This window comes from Bos grunniens, chromosome 14 (assembly GCF_055505025.1).
Source record: "Bos grunniens cultivar Pamir isolate PY7600 chromosome 14, Bosgru_T2T1.0, whole genome shotgun sequence".
NCBI lineage: Eukaryota > Metazoa > Chordata > Mammalia > Artiodactyla > Bovidae > Bos > Bos grunniens.
The window spans coordinates 70,762,171-70,778,922 of NC_141178.1; positions in this window are offsets into that span (position 1 = coordinate 70,762,171).

Consider the following 16,752-nt stretch of genomic DNA (forward strand, 5'->3'; position numbering starts at 1 on the left):
GTGTCCAACTCTTTGCAACCCCATGGACCATAGCCCACCAAGCTCCTCTGTCCAGGGGATTTCCCAGGCAAGAATACTGGAGTGGGTTGCTATTCCCTTCTCCAGGGGATCTTCCTAAACCAGGGACTGAACCCAGGTCTCTTGCATTGCAGACCGATTCTTCACCATCTGAGCCACCAGAGAAGCCCAATGTATACACCGCTATACTTAAAATGGATAAACAACAAGGACCTACTGTATGCCACATGGAACTCTGCTCAACATCATATGGCAGCCTGAATGGGAGGAGGATTTGAGGGCAATGGATACATGTGTATATATGGCTGAGTCCCCAAAACTATCACAACATTGTTTGCTAATTGGCTATAACCCAAGACAAAATTAAAAAAAAAAAAAAACAGGCAGATTTGTAGGAACGTGGATGGACCTAGAGATGATCATACCAAGTGAAGTAGGCCAGACAGAGGAAGACAAGCATCTTCCTTGTCCGGTGTGTTTGATGCGACAGCCCTCTTCTTCCTTCTCTACCACAGAGCAGCTGGATTTTGTCTCCTTCACAGTCTCCGTTATTGGGTCAGAGATCAGGCCCCTGCTTCCAGGCTAATGAGAACAATTGGTCCTCACCCCCTTCAGCACATCCTTTCATGTGTCTGCTATGGTCTGAACACCTCACCTGGCTCAGCAAGACTCATCTTTCTCAACCTCTGCACATAAATCCAACTCCCCAAACCTTTTATCACTCTCTACTGCTCTCCTTTTAACTGGTTCCAATCCCTCAGCATCTGCCAGGATGTCCAGGACTGATGGCAGTCTGCCAGAAGGTCCGGAAGCCACACCAACACTGAGCAGAGTGGTTACCTGGTGGGTTGTGAAAACAAGTCTAACTGATTCTAGCAATGAGAGGATGCCAACCACGGCTCAAGGTGAAAACCTTGAAAAGTGTTGGCAAGAAAGGTGATGGTGGCTCAGCGATAAAGAACCCGCCTGCCAATGCAGGGGATGCTGGTTTGATCCCTGGTCAGAAAGATCCTCTGGAGAAGGGGATGGCTACCCACTCTAGTATTCTGGCCTGGAAAATCCCATGGACAGAGGAGCCTGGTGGGCTATAGTCCATGGGGTCACAAAAGAGTAGAATACCACTGAGCGACTAAACAACAGCAAAGAAACGTAGATAGAGGCAACCCGGTTGTTCACAGGTGTGAACATGGAAGTCAAACCCATGCAACAAAAGCACTGAATGCTAAGTAAGCAGAAGGCATGTCCGGGGTACAAAGATGAGGAGAATTGAGATACAAAGAAAAATAAAACACCTTTCCCTTCTCTGAAGGAACTCACTGTCCAGCTCTCCACTGGCCATCACGCAAGTCACTTGCCAAGTTGGTTAGCAGGACCTAGAATGAGGCTGGTTGAAACTGAGATGTACTGTGATGTGTGCCCTCGAGTTTGAAGACTTAAGATGAAAAAGGTATGTGAAATACTGCAGTAATAACCTTTACACTGATTACCAGTTGAACTGATTCATATTTTTAATATATTGGGTTAAATACATTATTAAAATTAATTTCCTCTGTTTCTTTTTACTGTTTTTTTTAATATGAGGCTATTTGAAAATCTAAAATTAAAACAAGAAGAAAATCTGAAATTGCATGTGTGGCCCACACTATATTCCTGTTGAACAACACTGATCGACTCAGCAAGGTCGGCATGGGGTCGACACACAAAACTAGTCAAATCAGGACACATATTTAACCAGACACAATTCTCTATCATGGGGAGAGGGCCGGCAATCCAAGTGGGGAAAAGCACAGTGTTCACTTATTTACATAATTCACATCATCTTCACAACTATTTCCTGCCAAGTTTTCTTTAACCCTTTTCTGATCATTTCCGTTATGTATGGTTAGATTAGTACTCTTGCCTGGAGAATTCCATAGACAGAGGAGACTGGAGGGCTACAGTCCATAGGGTCACAAAGAGTCAGACGCAACTGATGCAACTTAGCATATACGCACATGGTTAGATCAGAGGAAAAAACTCTGCACAAGATGGTATTGTCTTCATTTTTTAGTCATCCACCACCCAGAAGCTACTACAATCCAAGGCACATAAGAAATGCATGTAGAAGTGGATGAAGCCAAGGCATGTTTATCTAGATCTTATTTCACATGAGCCAGTTTCTATGCAGACAATGTAGCAGACCATGTAGTAGAAAAAGACTATTGACTGAATGTAGACAGAATAGAGACCAGGAGTTCATCAAAGAGAGGAGCAGGGGCCTTTGCTGCTTGTTACGCATCAGGCTCTTAGCTGGGTGCTTAGTGTATAATAGCTGACATGAGCTTTAAAATAGACCCTGTAAAAAAGCTAATCTTATCCTATTTTACAGATGAGAAAACGGAGGCCTCAGAGGTTACACAACTGCCTTAAGAACAGTTAATAAGAGGGCAGTGCTGGGAAGAGATCGAGTCTACCTGACTTCAAAGCTCAGAAATTTTCTCTTATTGGGCTCCCGACACTAGGATGTCAGCTTCTGCTTGAGATAATACTGCTGACTATTGTACAAGCAATTCGTCTGAGTATTTGGGGAAAGGTGTATAAGCACCCACATCCTCTCTATAGGAGGAAAATGCAGAGGGATATAGGTGGAGTGACTCTGTTCTCTGCTGGGTCCAACTGCCAAAGAGTAGCCTTCCTTTGTGACTCCAAACCATGCTTTATCCCACAGGTTCAGAGGGTTTGGAAGTCTATGTGTTTAGACTCCCAAACCCATAGCCCAGGACTTGGATACCAGCCAGTGGGAGGAGGGAGGAAAAGAATCTTTTCATAATTGCTACAAGAACTTTCCAAGAGCTATTCCTGGAGCTGGGGAGTGTTGACACCAGGCTGTCAGAGAGAGAACAGGGGAGGACTCTAATTTGGAAACATTTTACACTGTGTGCTTGACAATGCATGCTAGGTGTCAAAAAAAAAAAGAAAAACCAGTGACAGAGACAGACTGGGTAACTGGATATGGGCTGGTTCATTGGTGGCCTGGTTAGTACAATAATCCCATCTAACGAAAGGTGGAGAGCCACTCTGTAGTGACCTAGAGGGGTGGAATGGGTAGGGAATGAAGGAGGCTCAAGACGAAGGGGATATATAGATATAGACATTGATATGACAGATTCACACTGGTGTACGGCAGAGATCACCACCACATTTAAAGCAATTATGCTCCAATTAAAAAAATGTGATGTGGGGTATTGGTTAAACACAAAAGTGTTAGTCACTCAGTTGTGTCCAACTCTTTGCAACCCCATGGACTGTAGCCCACCAAGCTCCTCTGTCCTTAGGATTTCCCAGGCAAGAGTACTGGAGTGGGTTGCCATTCCCTTCCCCAGGGGATTTTCCTTACCCAGAGATCAAACTCTGGTCTCCCGCATCGCAGGCAGATTCCTTACCATCTGCACCATCAGGGAAGCCAAGGGTACTGGTTGGTGGGGTTCAAATCCCAGCTTTGCTGCTTGCCATCCAGTTGACTTTGAATAAATCAAGCTCTGTATACCTCATTTCCTCATCTATAAAATGTGAGCAACAATAATCTCTGTCTCATGCAGTTACTGTAAGATTTAAATCCATGTATATATTGTACTTTCAATAGTGTAAGTGGTAGCTGTTCTCCTTATCATCATTTTTAGTGGGTTCTCCTAGCTGATAGCTCCAGCATCTTCAACAGAGACAGATAAAACCAGCATCACACTGTTCAAAAACACGCTGTTCCCAATGACGGATGGAAATGGTGATATGTTCTTCTTATATCTACACTTAGCAAGGAAAGAAGTAGAAAACATTGGTTAACTATGAGAAAGACTGATGAAAACATAAAGGACTTAGAAACAAAAGGAAGAAATTATTAAGAATGTAAATGTTTTTAAAAGAATGTAAACTTTACATAAGATGGGCTCTTAAACTTTCTAGGTCAGTGTGATCACAATCTTTCCCCATCTTCATGCCTCTTTTGGTTATTTTCCCCCTATACACCATGTTTTGAAATGATGGATCCTTATTGAGTAATAATTGCAAAGCTAAAAATACTATGTATTATTTAGAGGTGGAACTGACTGCCCAAAGAAGTCCTGAAAAGACTGAAAGCACTAAGTTCTCTTGAGTTGATAGAATTCTCTTGGAAGAATAGTGTGGTATCATGAACTGGACAAAATGTCCGGTGGATTCTTTAAGAATCTGAAGCCGATTAAACCCATCATGAACAGCAGGCTGAAATAGAATGTCAGGAACCACTGTATTTGGAGCTATTTCTCTTCCCCTGATTCGTCAGAAAGAGCTCAGACACAAAGCTCTGAGTAATTGCAGAGCTGGACAACAATTTTCAGATTGATGGTGTTTGGACCCTAATCTGTAGCTATTTCACAAGCGATGTTTGCGTTGAACAGCTATTTTCATATAAAGTAATTTTATATTACATCTCACTTGTTTTTAACACTGGAGAGAAAGATAAACAGGGGAGTGAACAACAAGGAAATCACTCTTTCATGACTGCTCCCTCCAAGTAGGTGTATGCCTTTTCTGTGTGATTAGTGTTCAGCGGACAAATAGGACTTTCTTCAGTGAAACGCCATTACCACCCCTCATCACAGAGTGACCGCAAAACGTCCAGTTTCATCATGTGTGAAATGACGCTTAAAGCACTGACTCTTGATATGAAATTTGAGGATCAGATCTGCACCTTGAATCTATGTTTGTTCTTTCCTTCTCCAAGAGCTGCAGCTAAACAAAAAAAAGCAATCATGGTTGAGATCATGGGATTTAAAACCAACTCTGAGGCCTGGATCCCAGCTCCATCATCTCATCTCTATCACCCTGGGGAAGTTTCTCTCTCTGAGTTTCCTCATCCCTAAGGTGGTGCTCACCCAGTTGTCATGAGGACTTCGGGAGGTGTTAAGTGATGGGCACGCTGTCTGACAAATAGTGAGCAAAAAATTCATATCAGCTATACTCTCATTTTTAGCTGATGAATGAAGCTCTGATAAGGTCAGCACGTCTTTCATGGATGTCAGTAGAGACAATGAACCAAAGTATTTGAGGCATTGTGTGCTAGAGCCCAGGGCAATGGTCCAGCAGGAGAAGTCCTTGATACAATTTCTTCTGCTTTTGAATGTCACAGGTCACCAGGCTACGTGATTAAAGCCCAGGCGAGCCAATATCTTGGCTTCTCTTGCTTGAACTTCCCCCACTCAAAGGATGTGGAAGAAGAAAGTCACTCCCAGCTCTGTCTGAACTTCCAAATGTGTATGCTAGAAGGAGGGAGAGGTCCTATTTGCTCATCCCTGTCTCATTCCAGCCTCTTTCCTGAGGACGCTCCATTGCTGAGTACCTGACCTCTGATTAGCCAAGCCCACTTTCCAGATGGAGGAGGCTGGCAAAGAAGGGGCTGTGTCATAAGAAGGGGCTCACACCAAAGAAGAAACCTGCGGTAGGCTTGGGAGGCTGATTGTATTACCTAATTAGGAAAGTGCTAGACACAATGGAAGCTAGCACTGTAGAAGATACAAATGGGTTCACCAAGTCAACAGTGAAAACAACTCAAAAGCCTCCAGCCTGACCCTGGGGGACCCTCATGCTTTGAGTTCAGTCCAGAGTAATCTCCCCACCTCAAGATCTTTAATCCCATCTGCAAACTCCCCTTTTCCATGTAAGGTTACATATCCACAGGTCACAGGGAGTAAGATGTGGACATCTTTGCTGGAGCATTTCTCTGCCCGCTACAGTGATTGATGACAATCCAGGAGATAAATGAGATCATTTAGAGGGGATGTTTGCCTCTGAAAGAGAAGTGAGAGGAGAATAGCACTTAAGGGAACATTTAAATGAAGGGTCAGCAAAGGAAGGAGATGTTGAGGAAAGCTGGGAGAAGAGCAGGTGGGTATATTTCCTTCAAAGAGGGAATTTCCAAATTCTTGAGGCACAGAGTCAAGTTCTCAGAAAAAGGAGAGGGCAGAGGGCTTCCCACATGGCACTAGTGATAAAGAATCTGCCTGCCCATGCAGGAGACATGAGACACAGGTCCAATCCTTGGGTCGGGAAGATGCCCTGGAGGAGGGCATGGCAACCCACTCCAGTTTTCTTACCTGGAGCCTCCCATGGACAGAGGAGCCTGGCGGGCTACAGTCCACAGGATGCCAAAGAGTCAAACATGACTGAAGTGACTTAGCATGCACAGAGAGCTACAATGTCATGTGGGCACCCACCAGTGACCTTAGCAAAAGGGAGGTTTGGGCAGGGGGTGGTGGCAAAATGGAAACCACACTGCTTGGTCGGGCTAAGCCCAAACCCTCTGCTCAAGAGAAGCCCCCCACCACTGCCTCTTACCCTGGACCATCCCTCCAGACTGTGCACGAAGCTTACTGGGACACAAAGCAGGCAGCTGTTGTGTGTGCCTGTGTGCTCAGTCACTCATTTGTGTCCATTCTTGGAGACCCCATGGACTGTAGTCTGCCAGGCTTCTCTGTCTATTGGGATTTTTCAAGCAAGAGTACTGGAGTGGGCTGCCATTTCCTCCTCTAGGGCTCTTCCCAACCAGGGGATCGAACCCACGTCTCCTGCAACTCTTGCATTGCAGGCAGATTCTTTACCGCTGAGCCATCGGGGAAGCCTGCAGCTGTCACCCAGATGTAATTTGAAAAGTCAGGAGTTAACCTTTGGAAAAGTTGCTTCAGACAGCAAGAATGTTTTAGCTTAGGGAGAAATATATTCATCTGATGAAAGGGTTGGGGACCAGGGACGGGAGGGAAGCAAGATTCCCTCCGTACCTCCTGGAGCCTCTGCAGCCATCGTTTTATTTTACATGGCATCGCTGTCATCTTCTGAGAAAAAATGGCATGACTGTTCAATGCATATTTCATCGTGGAGGGGTTCTTTTCCCTGCTGTGCCTTCAGTCCCCTGGCTCAAGTCTTTCTAAAGTCAAAACTCCGCTTATCAGACCCCAAAAGCGACAGCTTCTCCTCTCCACGCTGGGACTGTGGCACAGACTTCAGTTTAGGTTCTGAGCAACAGATGGCTGATTAGCAGCAAGGGACATTTTGCAAAGATACCAACTGATGGAGGCCTAGATTATCCCCAGGGAAGACCATTAAATCTCAGAAGCCATTTGGCAGTCCTGTGGAGGCACCTGGATGCAGAGGTCGCAGCCAACAAACTGGTCTCGATTAGGTTCACGCAAAGCAATTTCTCCCTGCTGTCCTCACTGACCTGTTCAGAATGCCGAGAAAGAGCTCAAGACACCCACTGAGTGATGGAGAGAGAAGCAAGTCTGATGAGATTACAGGGGAAATCTTTCCTCCACCTCCACTTGGGCGGAAGAAAGGAATGCAACAACACCTCTCGCTTTAGGAAGGTGAGAAGGATCATAACAATAGACAACTGGCATTGTTCTTGTCCTTACTACACAGCATCCCATGACACACCCATCCCAGAGATGCTGGACTAGTTTTATCCCATTGTTAGGTAGGTGGAAATTCAGGCTTAGATAGGTTAGGCAAGTCTCTGAGTTCCCAAATATGATGAGTCACAGCATCAACGTTCAAGGCTCAAGCTTTCTCTATCTGATTCCAGGGTTGATGTGAGTATACACCACAGCGCACTGATCCTTGTAGGGCCAGACTTTGAGGATGGAGCATGGGAAGGAGGTTCAAGAGTGAGGGGATATATGTATACGTATAGCTGGCCGCCTGATGTGAAGAGCCAACTCATTGGAAAAGACTCTGATGACTAGGGAAGATTAAAGGCAGGAGGAGAAGGGGACGACAGTGGATAAGATGGTTGGATGGCATCACCGACTCAATGGACATGAGTCTGCAAGAACTCCTGGAGATAGTGAAGGGCAGGGAAGCCTGGCATGCTGTGGTCTATGGGGTGGCAAAGAGTCGGACACAACTTGGCAACTGAACAACAACAAATGGCGGATTCACTTCATTGTACAGCAAAAACACAACATTATGAAACAATTATATCCCCCCCAAAAATAAAAGTCCTTAAGCACAAGATCTCTGTCTTGTCTCACTTGTCATTTTACCTGACTTGCTCCCCACCCACCCACCCACCAGGCAAGCAGAGGGCCAGGCATGATGAGCACTCTGAGCCAGGAGTTCTCCATCTGAAAAATGGAGGTGAGAACACCCACCAGGGGATGCCGTAGATTCCAGTCCATCTTCATGAAAGATGCCAAGGCCCGCATATCTCTGCAACAAGCACTGAGCAAGCACAGCTGTGGGTGCCGGGCTGGGAGTGGTGCACAGAGTTAGGGAGATGGCCATAACAAAGGCTCAGCAGGAAGACGTGCAGCACTGCTGCTAAGCCCTGCCTGTGCTTCCACTCTGCTCGTTGCTGTGCCAATCGCCTTGCACTGCTGCTGTTTTTCAGTCGCTAAGTCCAGTCTCTTTGTGACCCCATGGACTACAGCACGCCAGACTCCTCTGTTCTCCACCGTCTCCTGGAGTTTGCTCAAATTTGTGTTCATTGAGTCAGTGATGCTATCTAACCGTCTCTTCTCTGCCTTCTCCCTTTGCCTTCAATCTTTCCCAGTATCAGGGTCTTTTTCAATGGGTCAGCTTGCATGCTTTATCTCATTTAATAGGGGTGTGCGTTTGTTTGTGTGTATGTGTGCACATGTGCGTGCCTGTTCAAGAAAAAGAGAGGGAGAGGACATTCCTGCTGGGTAAATAGGAGGAGCAAAGGTTCCAAGGTAGGAACATGCAGTGCATGTAAAGAGGACTGAATAAGTTCAGAACATTCTTTCACTTATTTGCTTAACAAATATTTACTGACATTGTCTATGTATCAGGCAGAATGAGAAAGGGCAAAGAATCAGATATGGTCCAGGAGGGCGATTGATAGCAAACACTTTGAAATCACCATAACTGTGATAAAGTTACAAAGTTAATGAGTAAGAGCACAAGATGGTGGAGAGGTAAGGGGTTCACCTTGTCTGGGAAGTTAGGGAAAGCTTCATTGAAATGACAGTAAGTATGAAAATAGGGCTTTCCCTTCCTGGCTATGGGGTAAACATTAATTTAGCAAGAGGCTCCTGAGGGAGCTAAGTCTTGGAATCTGGCCATGCCAGCACTGGGGTGAAATGGGAAGCAGGAACTAGCCTGCAGCTTCGTCTGCAGCCAGAAGATGTGGCATCAATCAAGTGAGACTCGAAGCAGGATTGGGACTGCAAATCTCAGACCAGGGCCAAGAACACAGGCCTCCCAGGAGGGTGCCAGGCTCATGGAAGAAGCACCGTGCATTTGAGTAGCTCCAGGACCTTTTCCAGACACTTTCCCTCTGGATGTTTAACACGAATTATCTCATCTGAGCCTCATGGCAGACGAAAGGAGGTGGGAGTGACCAGAAGTGTCCTTACCTGACCCTGGAGAGCCCAGACAGGAGAGCTGCCTGGAGGCACCACACTCCTGGGATTAGACACGGCCCTTTCCACCCTCAACCAAAACCCCAAGCGCAGACCTTGGTCATCAACCTGCTACTCAAACCCACATGCTACTTTTGTTTTCTGTTAATAATAACCACATAAACAACATTTGCTTCCTGTTTCACTTTTATTTTCTTAGGCACTCTCCTTTCCATTTTCTCACTGAAGCATTCTCAACAATTCTGTTATAAAGGCTAAAAAACAACAACAAAACCCCACAAGGTTCAGACATGTAATTTGCCCAAAGCCACTCAAGTAAAACAAAAGGGAAAAGAAAGTGAAAGTCACTCCGTCATGTCCGACCCTTTGCAATCCCATGGACTGAAACCCATCAGCGTCCTTTGTCTGCGGAATTCTCTAGGCAGGAACGCTGGAGCAGGTTGCCATTTCCTCATCCAGGGGATCTTCCCAACCCAGGGACAGAACCTGGGTCTCCTTCAAGGCAGGCAGATTCTTTACCATTTGAGTCACCAGGAAAGCCCATGGTAAAGCAATGGAGAAACAAATCGTGGATTCAGGCGCTTCCAGAGAACGCTTTGCTCTCTCTGATCCATCCCATCACACTGTCCCTCGGTCCATTTATCCCACAAACACTCATTGAAGAGCTCCTTTGTGCCAATCACTGTTCTAGGCACTGGAGATGCAATTCTTTTAAGGAATTCACAGTAGCAGACAACCTGACCCATTCCTGAATCAGGGTGGCAGCTAAGTGCTGAGGGTTGGGGTATCCAAGGAGCAACAAAGCCTGAGTGATGAGGGCACAGGGAAACAGGGAGGGCCCCTAAACGAGCAGGCACTGGGGCTGAGACATGATAGAGGAGGGGAGGAGTTGTCCAGGCCAACCCAGCAGGGCAAATATTTGAGGCAGAAGGAACTAGGGCACAGTTGTGGGGAGGCTTGATGACGATTTAGGGAACGTGGCTAAGATTGGGGACAGGAGACTGATGAGCTAAGAAGCCGGAAAGGAGGGAGCCGGATTTGATATCACAAGCAAAGGAAGCCATGGAAGTGTTTTCAGCAAGCGGTACCACATTCAGCTTTGTGATTTGAGGAAATAGGCAGTGTGGAATTTGGAATAAGAGGTCAGGAAAGAGCCTAGAAACTAAAAACTCAGGTAAATGATGAGGGGGCAGTGCAGAAAGGATATTGTACCTAAGAGAAATCTGGGACCACACTGAACAAAACTTAGTGACCTATTGGCTAAGGTTATGAGAGAGAAGTGACACCAAGCCTTCCTTGAGAGGCTGGACAAGCAGCAGAGTCTCTGAGAAGATCCATTTCCTCAAAAAAAAAATGCACACAAGCACACAATACATAAATAAAAGACAAATGGAAATACATCTGCATGTCAGCTATACTTAGTCTTGAACAACAAGTACTTTCCAGAAATTTCCAAGTGTTCTAAAATTAACATGTGCTATTCTTGCTTGGAGAATTCCAGGGATGGGGGAGCCTGGTGGGCTGCCGTCTATGGGGTCGCACAGAGTCGGACAGGACTGAAGCAACTTAGCAGCAGCAGCAGCATAATCAGAAAAGGTAACATTATTTTTTAATTTCTATCCATAATAATAGCTATGTTTTTTAATATCTTCTACATCCTCACATTTTTATGAGCTAAGGACATTATCCCCATTTTTACAGAGGAAAAGCTGAGACTCAGAGAAGTGAAGTAACCTTCCCGACCACATATACCTCTTAAGTGGCCAAGTCATGATTTGAGTCCATCATCTGTTTGACTCCAGAAGTTGAGGTCCAACAGAATACCCAGTGCTGCTGTACGAAGAACCTGAAAGTCACTGGAAAAGGTTTGAGGCATCCCAGAGACAACTGGAGATGTCAGAGGAGCAGGTTAAATTTTGAAACTGGAGTTGGAGAGGAAACTCCTCATTGGAAATGTGGATTCAGGAGTTATCTCCACAACAATGGGAAGAGAAAACCATCCAGGTATAATGTACAAACAGAGAAGACTAAGAAACTGCCCCAAAGAGAAGAGAAGTAGCAGGACAAACATGAGAAGCTTGGAAGCCAAGAGGAAGGGGAATTTTGGTGATCTGAGAGTGTCACATGGAACAGAGTGGTTTTTGGCGGGAGTCTTGTGATGAGCTTGACAGAGAGCATAAACCAGGCTGCACCAGGTCAAGGTGGGAAGGAGAGAAAGTCTATTCAAGAAAGGGGTTGATTAGGGCTTCCTTGGTGGCTCAGTGGTGAAGAATCTGCCTGCCAATGCAGGGGACATGGGTTCAATCCCTGGTCTGGGAAGATCTCACATGACATGAAGCAACCAAAAGGAATACATTTCAAAGTCTCCGAAGTTGCCGTCTTTGAATAGTGTGATTTTTAGCTTCTATTACTTATCTGTATATTTTGTTTGCATCTTATATATTGATGATTTATTAGAAGCATTTTTTAATGAAGCCATTCTCAAAGGAGTTTAATCAGCCCTTGGACTTGACCTTTTTCAGGACAAGTCCAGGGGCGGCATCAGCTGGGTGGAAACAGAAACTAAATATCTGCCAGGCATGTACCAAGGGTTGCATACTTGGCACCACCTTGTCTGAGAGATGAGATTCCCACACCGTGGGGTTGAATCAGACCTCACGCCAAGCAGAGGAACTGACATGGGCTTAGAAGGTCATGAAGATGCCACACTGCAGCAAGGGTGAGGAGACCCAAAGTGTCACTGAGCATCACGCCTCAGCATTGAGTGCACCGGACTGTGGCCAAATGCCCCAGGTCAAAAATCTTGCCTGCCTTTCTTGACATAACAAACTTGATGCTGGTTGAAGGTCCTTTCTATCTTCTGAAACTCCTCTAAGATGTTACCAACTCATACTTTAAAGACAGTAAGTGCATCTTAGAACCACAGTAGCCTCTCCCCTGAGATCACAGCCCTAGCCTATAAAGATTTAAATTAGGGTTTTATTTGTGGAAAGGAAAATGTCACCATTATAATGCAAGTTGAAATTTTTAAATAGCAAGTCTTGAATTTGCTTTCAAGGAAACATAAAACATAGGTTCAAATCCAACTAAGCCTTATTGAGAACAGTGTCTGGCACTATGCCTGGTTGCTTGCCATAAATGTGTATTTATGTCTTCCCAGTAGTCACCCTGCCTTCCTCTGTCAGCTCAAAACCAGGCGGGGCCAGACAGCATTGTCTGAATTCAGTGGCCACATTCACCCAGAATCTATTTGACCTTGGTTGCACAGTGTATTGGGGTGAGGAGTCCGGGGACCAGCCTCCGCTTAGACACTGTAACACGAGGAGAAAAGGCTGAGGAACAGGACCAGGTGTCTTCAAGACCCTTCCAATCCTAAGTGTCTGTGCTTCTTCAAGTCACAGATACAAACCTGTCTCTTGTTACATCATAGACGCCCTTCATCTGTCATCCGACAGCTACACACCCACAAATTACCCCCCAGGAGACGCACAAACACACCTTCACACACACACGCCAAACCACACCCTTGCAGCCAGCAGCCCCACCCAGGTTCACCCACCAGGAGAAACCACCAGCATCAGCAACTGACCCTAGCTCTCCCAAGAGGTTGTTCCTCTCAGTTCTTCCAGGTAGAAGAGACATATTCTCCTGCCTGAAACTTCCTTCCCATAAGAAGAGGGTTGAAGCCCCCTCTACTCTCTGCCTCCTCCTTATCTGGAATTTCACCCTATTTATTTTAATTGCCTGTTTACCTACTTACATGTTTCACCAGACTGTGAAACCCATAAGGAGGAGCTGTGTGTCATTTTATTGAGTGTTTTGGCTCCAGTAACTGGCTTGAGCTGGGGGTAGAGGAGTGCGTGCTGGGTGTTGTCATTACCTCTCCAGAGAGTGTTAGTGGCTGTCCGTCATGTCCAACTCTTTGCGACCCCATGAACTGTAGCCTGTCAGTCTTCTCTGTCCATGGAATTCTCTAGGCAAGAATACTGGAGTGGTTAGCCATACCCTTATCCAGGGGATCTTCCTGACCCAGGGATTGGACCTGGGTCTCCTGTATTGCAAACAGATTCTTTACCATCTAGGCCACTATAGACACCCCCATCACCTCTCTGGGCCCACACTCCTTGTGGATGAAAGATGGCCCCGTGTCTGAGACTTCTCCCATCATGAGGTGGGGTCTACATCCTCTTCCCTTCAGTCTGGGCAGGCAGATGTCAATCTTATTATTCCTGGTCTATAGGCAGGAATCTGGGGTGCAGAGATGTGCAGCATCTTACTCAGGGCCACTCAGCTAACAGGTAGTAGAGACAGGATTTGAGCCAAGTCTGTCTAACTCCAAAGTTCAAGTCCTCTGTAACCACTCGGGCATCTCTCCTCCTAAACAAAGGTGCTGAGAGTGCATGACCATGTGACATTAAGGGAAGTACAGAAAAAGACAAACACCTCCTACAGCAAGCGTTGACAAAGGACAGCCTCTGGGTCACATCCAGCCCGTGTTTATAGATAACATTTGATTGAGATGCAGTCAAGCTCATTTCTTTAGATACTGTCTGTGGCTATTTTCACACGGCCACAGTCAAGCTGAGTGGTTGCAACAGAGACCATGTGTTCACAAAGTCCAAAGTGTTCACTATCTGATCCTTTACTGAAGATTTGCTGCTGCCTGTTCTCAAGGACCAGGGAAAAGCATCACTGACATCCCAGACTCGAGGGTACGACAGGCCTTGTTCACCAAAGGTCACCTTGTGTGTGATTTGTTTTTAATTTTTATTTATTTGGCTACACTGGTCATTGTTGCTTCACACCGGCTTTCTCGGGGGCTACTCTTGGTTTCAGTGAGGAGACTTCTCACTGCAGTGGCTTCTCCTGTGGCAGAGCACAGGCTCGTGGGCTCGTGGGCTTCAGTAGCTGAGGTGCATGGGCTCAGTAGATGTGGCCCCCCTGCGGCACATGGAATCTTCCCAGACCAGGGAACCACGCACTGGCAGGCAGATTCTTACCCACTGCACCACCGGGCAAGTCCAGTGCATCATGTAGTACATCTAGCGATCACCTTGTCCTCGTTTGCCTGGGACTTCCTTGTTTTTCTTGGGGAACCCCCACCTCCAGCCCTGTCCCGGGCAAACCAGGACAGCTGGCCACACCCATTCTACATCATGCAGCACAGACTCCAGGCAAGGGCACAACCCTGCCCCAGCTGGAAATGCCCTACCCCCTGCTTCCCTACATGCTGATGGGAAATCAACACCCTGAGCCCAGGAAGGCATTTCCTCTTCTCCCCAAGTCCTGCCCCAGAGGTGACCCAAGGCAAAGCTGCGTTGTTAATGAACTTAATTAGATTGTGCCAGCCGGGCCATGAGCTCATTGTCCCTGTCAACGCTTTGCCTTCAAGAGCCAAGAAAAATTCCTGGAGGAAGCAATGATGACACGCTGCCTGAGCCCTTCTTCTCCTTCCCTCCCCACCTGGAGCCTTCAAGTAGCCCGGGACAATAGGAGTGATTGTCACTGATGCAAACTTCTTAAGAAGTTGCATCTGAATAAACAACAAGGACCTACTGTATAGCATAGGGAGCTATATTCAATATCTTATAAAAGCCTATAATGGAAAATAATCTGAAATATATATATATGTATGTATAACTGGATCACTTAAATTTAACTTAATACTAAAATAAAGTTTGGGGTTTTCCTTGTTTTTTAACTATAGAACTATCTTTTTTAAGATTTTTTTTTAATTTTAATGTGGGCCATTTTTAAAGTCTTTATTGAATTTGTTACAATATTGCTTCTGCTTTATGCTTTGGTTTTGGCCATGAAGCATGTGGAACTGAACCCACACTCCCTGTATTGCATGGTGAAGTTTTAACCACTGGACTGTCAGGGAAATCCCTTAACCACGTGACTTTCAGGTTATTGGAGTGTGTTTGATAGGATCAGAATAGGTGGCTGTGAGTCTGAGAGACGTGTAGATGTGTTGTCTATGCAAATTTGTTTTCAGAAGCACAAATTTTGTAAGCTGAAAGCCTCGGGGACTGCTGACCTTGAGATTTGGTTCTTAATGTGTAGGGATAGATATAAATGAAGTTGTATGGACAAGCCACTGGTTAGTGTAATTGTCAGGACGTGGCACTGACTAGCTGGGGGCACCTGAGATTGAAGTAGCCCTGCCTGTACTGTTAACAGAGGGAGTCAGGACTGTGTGACTAGGACAAGAACAGTGCCTCGTGCCTCAAGTGCTAAGCAAGGGTGTCACTCTCAAAGGATGGGCTCAGCTTCTGCAGTCCCAGGGACAGAGCCCCGAGAAGGGAGAAAAGCCTAGAACAGGGAGAAAAGCCTAGAACTACAGACTGCAGGCCACATCTTGCCTGCCATCTGTTTTGGTACAGCCCAAGAGCTAAGGATATTTTTTACACTTTTAAGTTCAAAAAAATTCAAGGAAGAATATTTTGTGAAATGTAAAAATTATAGGAAATTTAAATTTAATCCCCATCAGTAAAATGTTATTGGAACACAGCCAAGTCCGTTTGTTTTTATTTCATCTGTGTCTGTTTTCCCATTTTACAGATGAAGAAACTGAGGTTCAGGGAAACAAAATAAATAAATTATTCCTAGATAATTTGAGCCCAGAACTACTTGTCAACAGACACACTGTAACTCTGACAAGTCTTCTTCTTGAAAGAGTCAAAGAAGCTGGCTCTCAAGTGAGTGAATGGGTGGAGAATGACGGACAAGAACACAGGCCTGAGATACAATTCAGCTTTAATGGCCATCTAAAGTGGAATGCTCAAACAGAAGAAAACCCAACAGACACAGAAAGAGACACTGAAAAATACTCCACACAAGCCCTTCATTTTATAGACAGAGAAAGAAAACATAAGAGAATTTGCCCTAAAGCATCCAGGCAGTCAGAACAAGATGCAGAAACCACCTTATCATCAACCCCAAGAGGTGGGAATTGGAAAGCTGCTGCAGAAACGGAGTCAGATGACAATCTACCAGCAGGCAAGTGCTCTGGCGGGCTGATTTCGTTTCCACAGGTGACCCCGGGCAAGGTAAGAGATAATATGTGAGTCAGAGGCCGAACTGAAACAGGATCCACTACCCTTATTTTTCCAAATTTCCAGAAGATAAAATAAATTACTATTTGGAATAATACATGTGAAATAAATTGCGTATGGGAAACTGTGATCTATTTGAAAAGGAAATGTCACGAGAAGGACCCCACTTCGGAGCCCGCTATTTACACTTAGAAAGTGAGCACCATTGACCAACTCCTTCCATGTGTGTGAATTGTATCTCCTTTTCCAGCTTGGACAGACCAGAGAATCAGAGGCTAGAACAC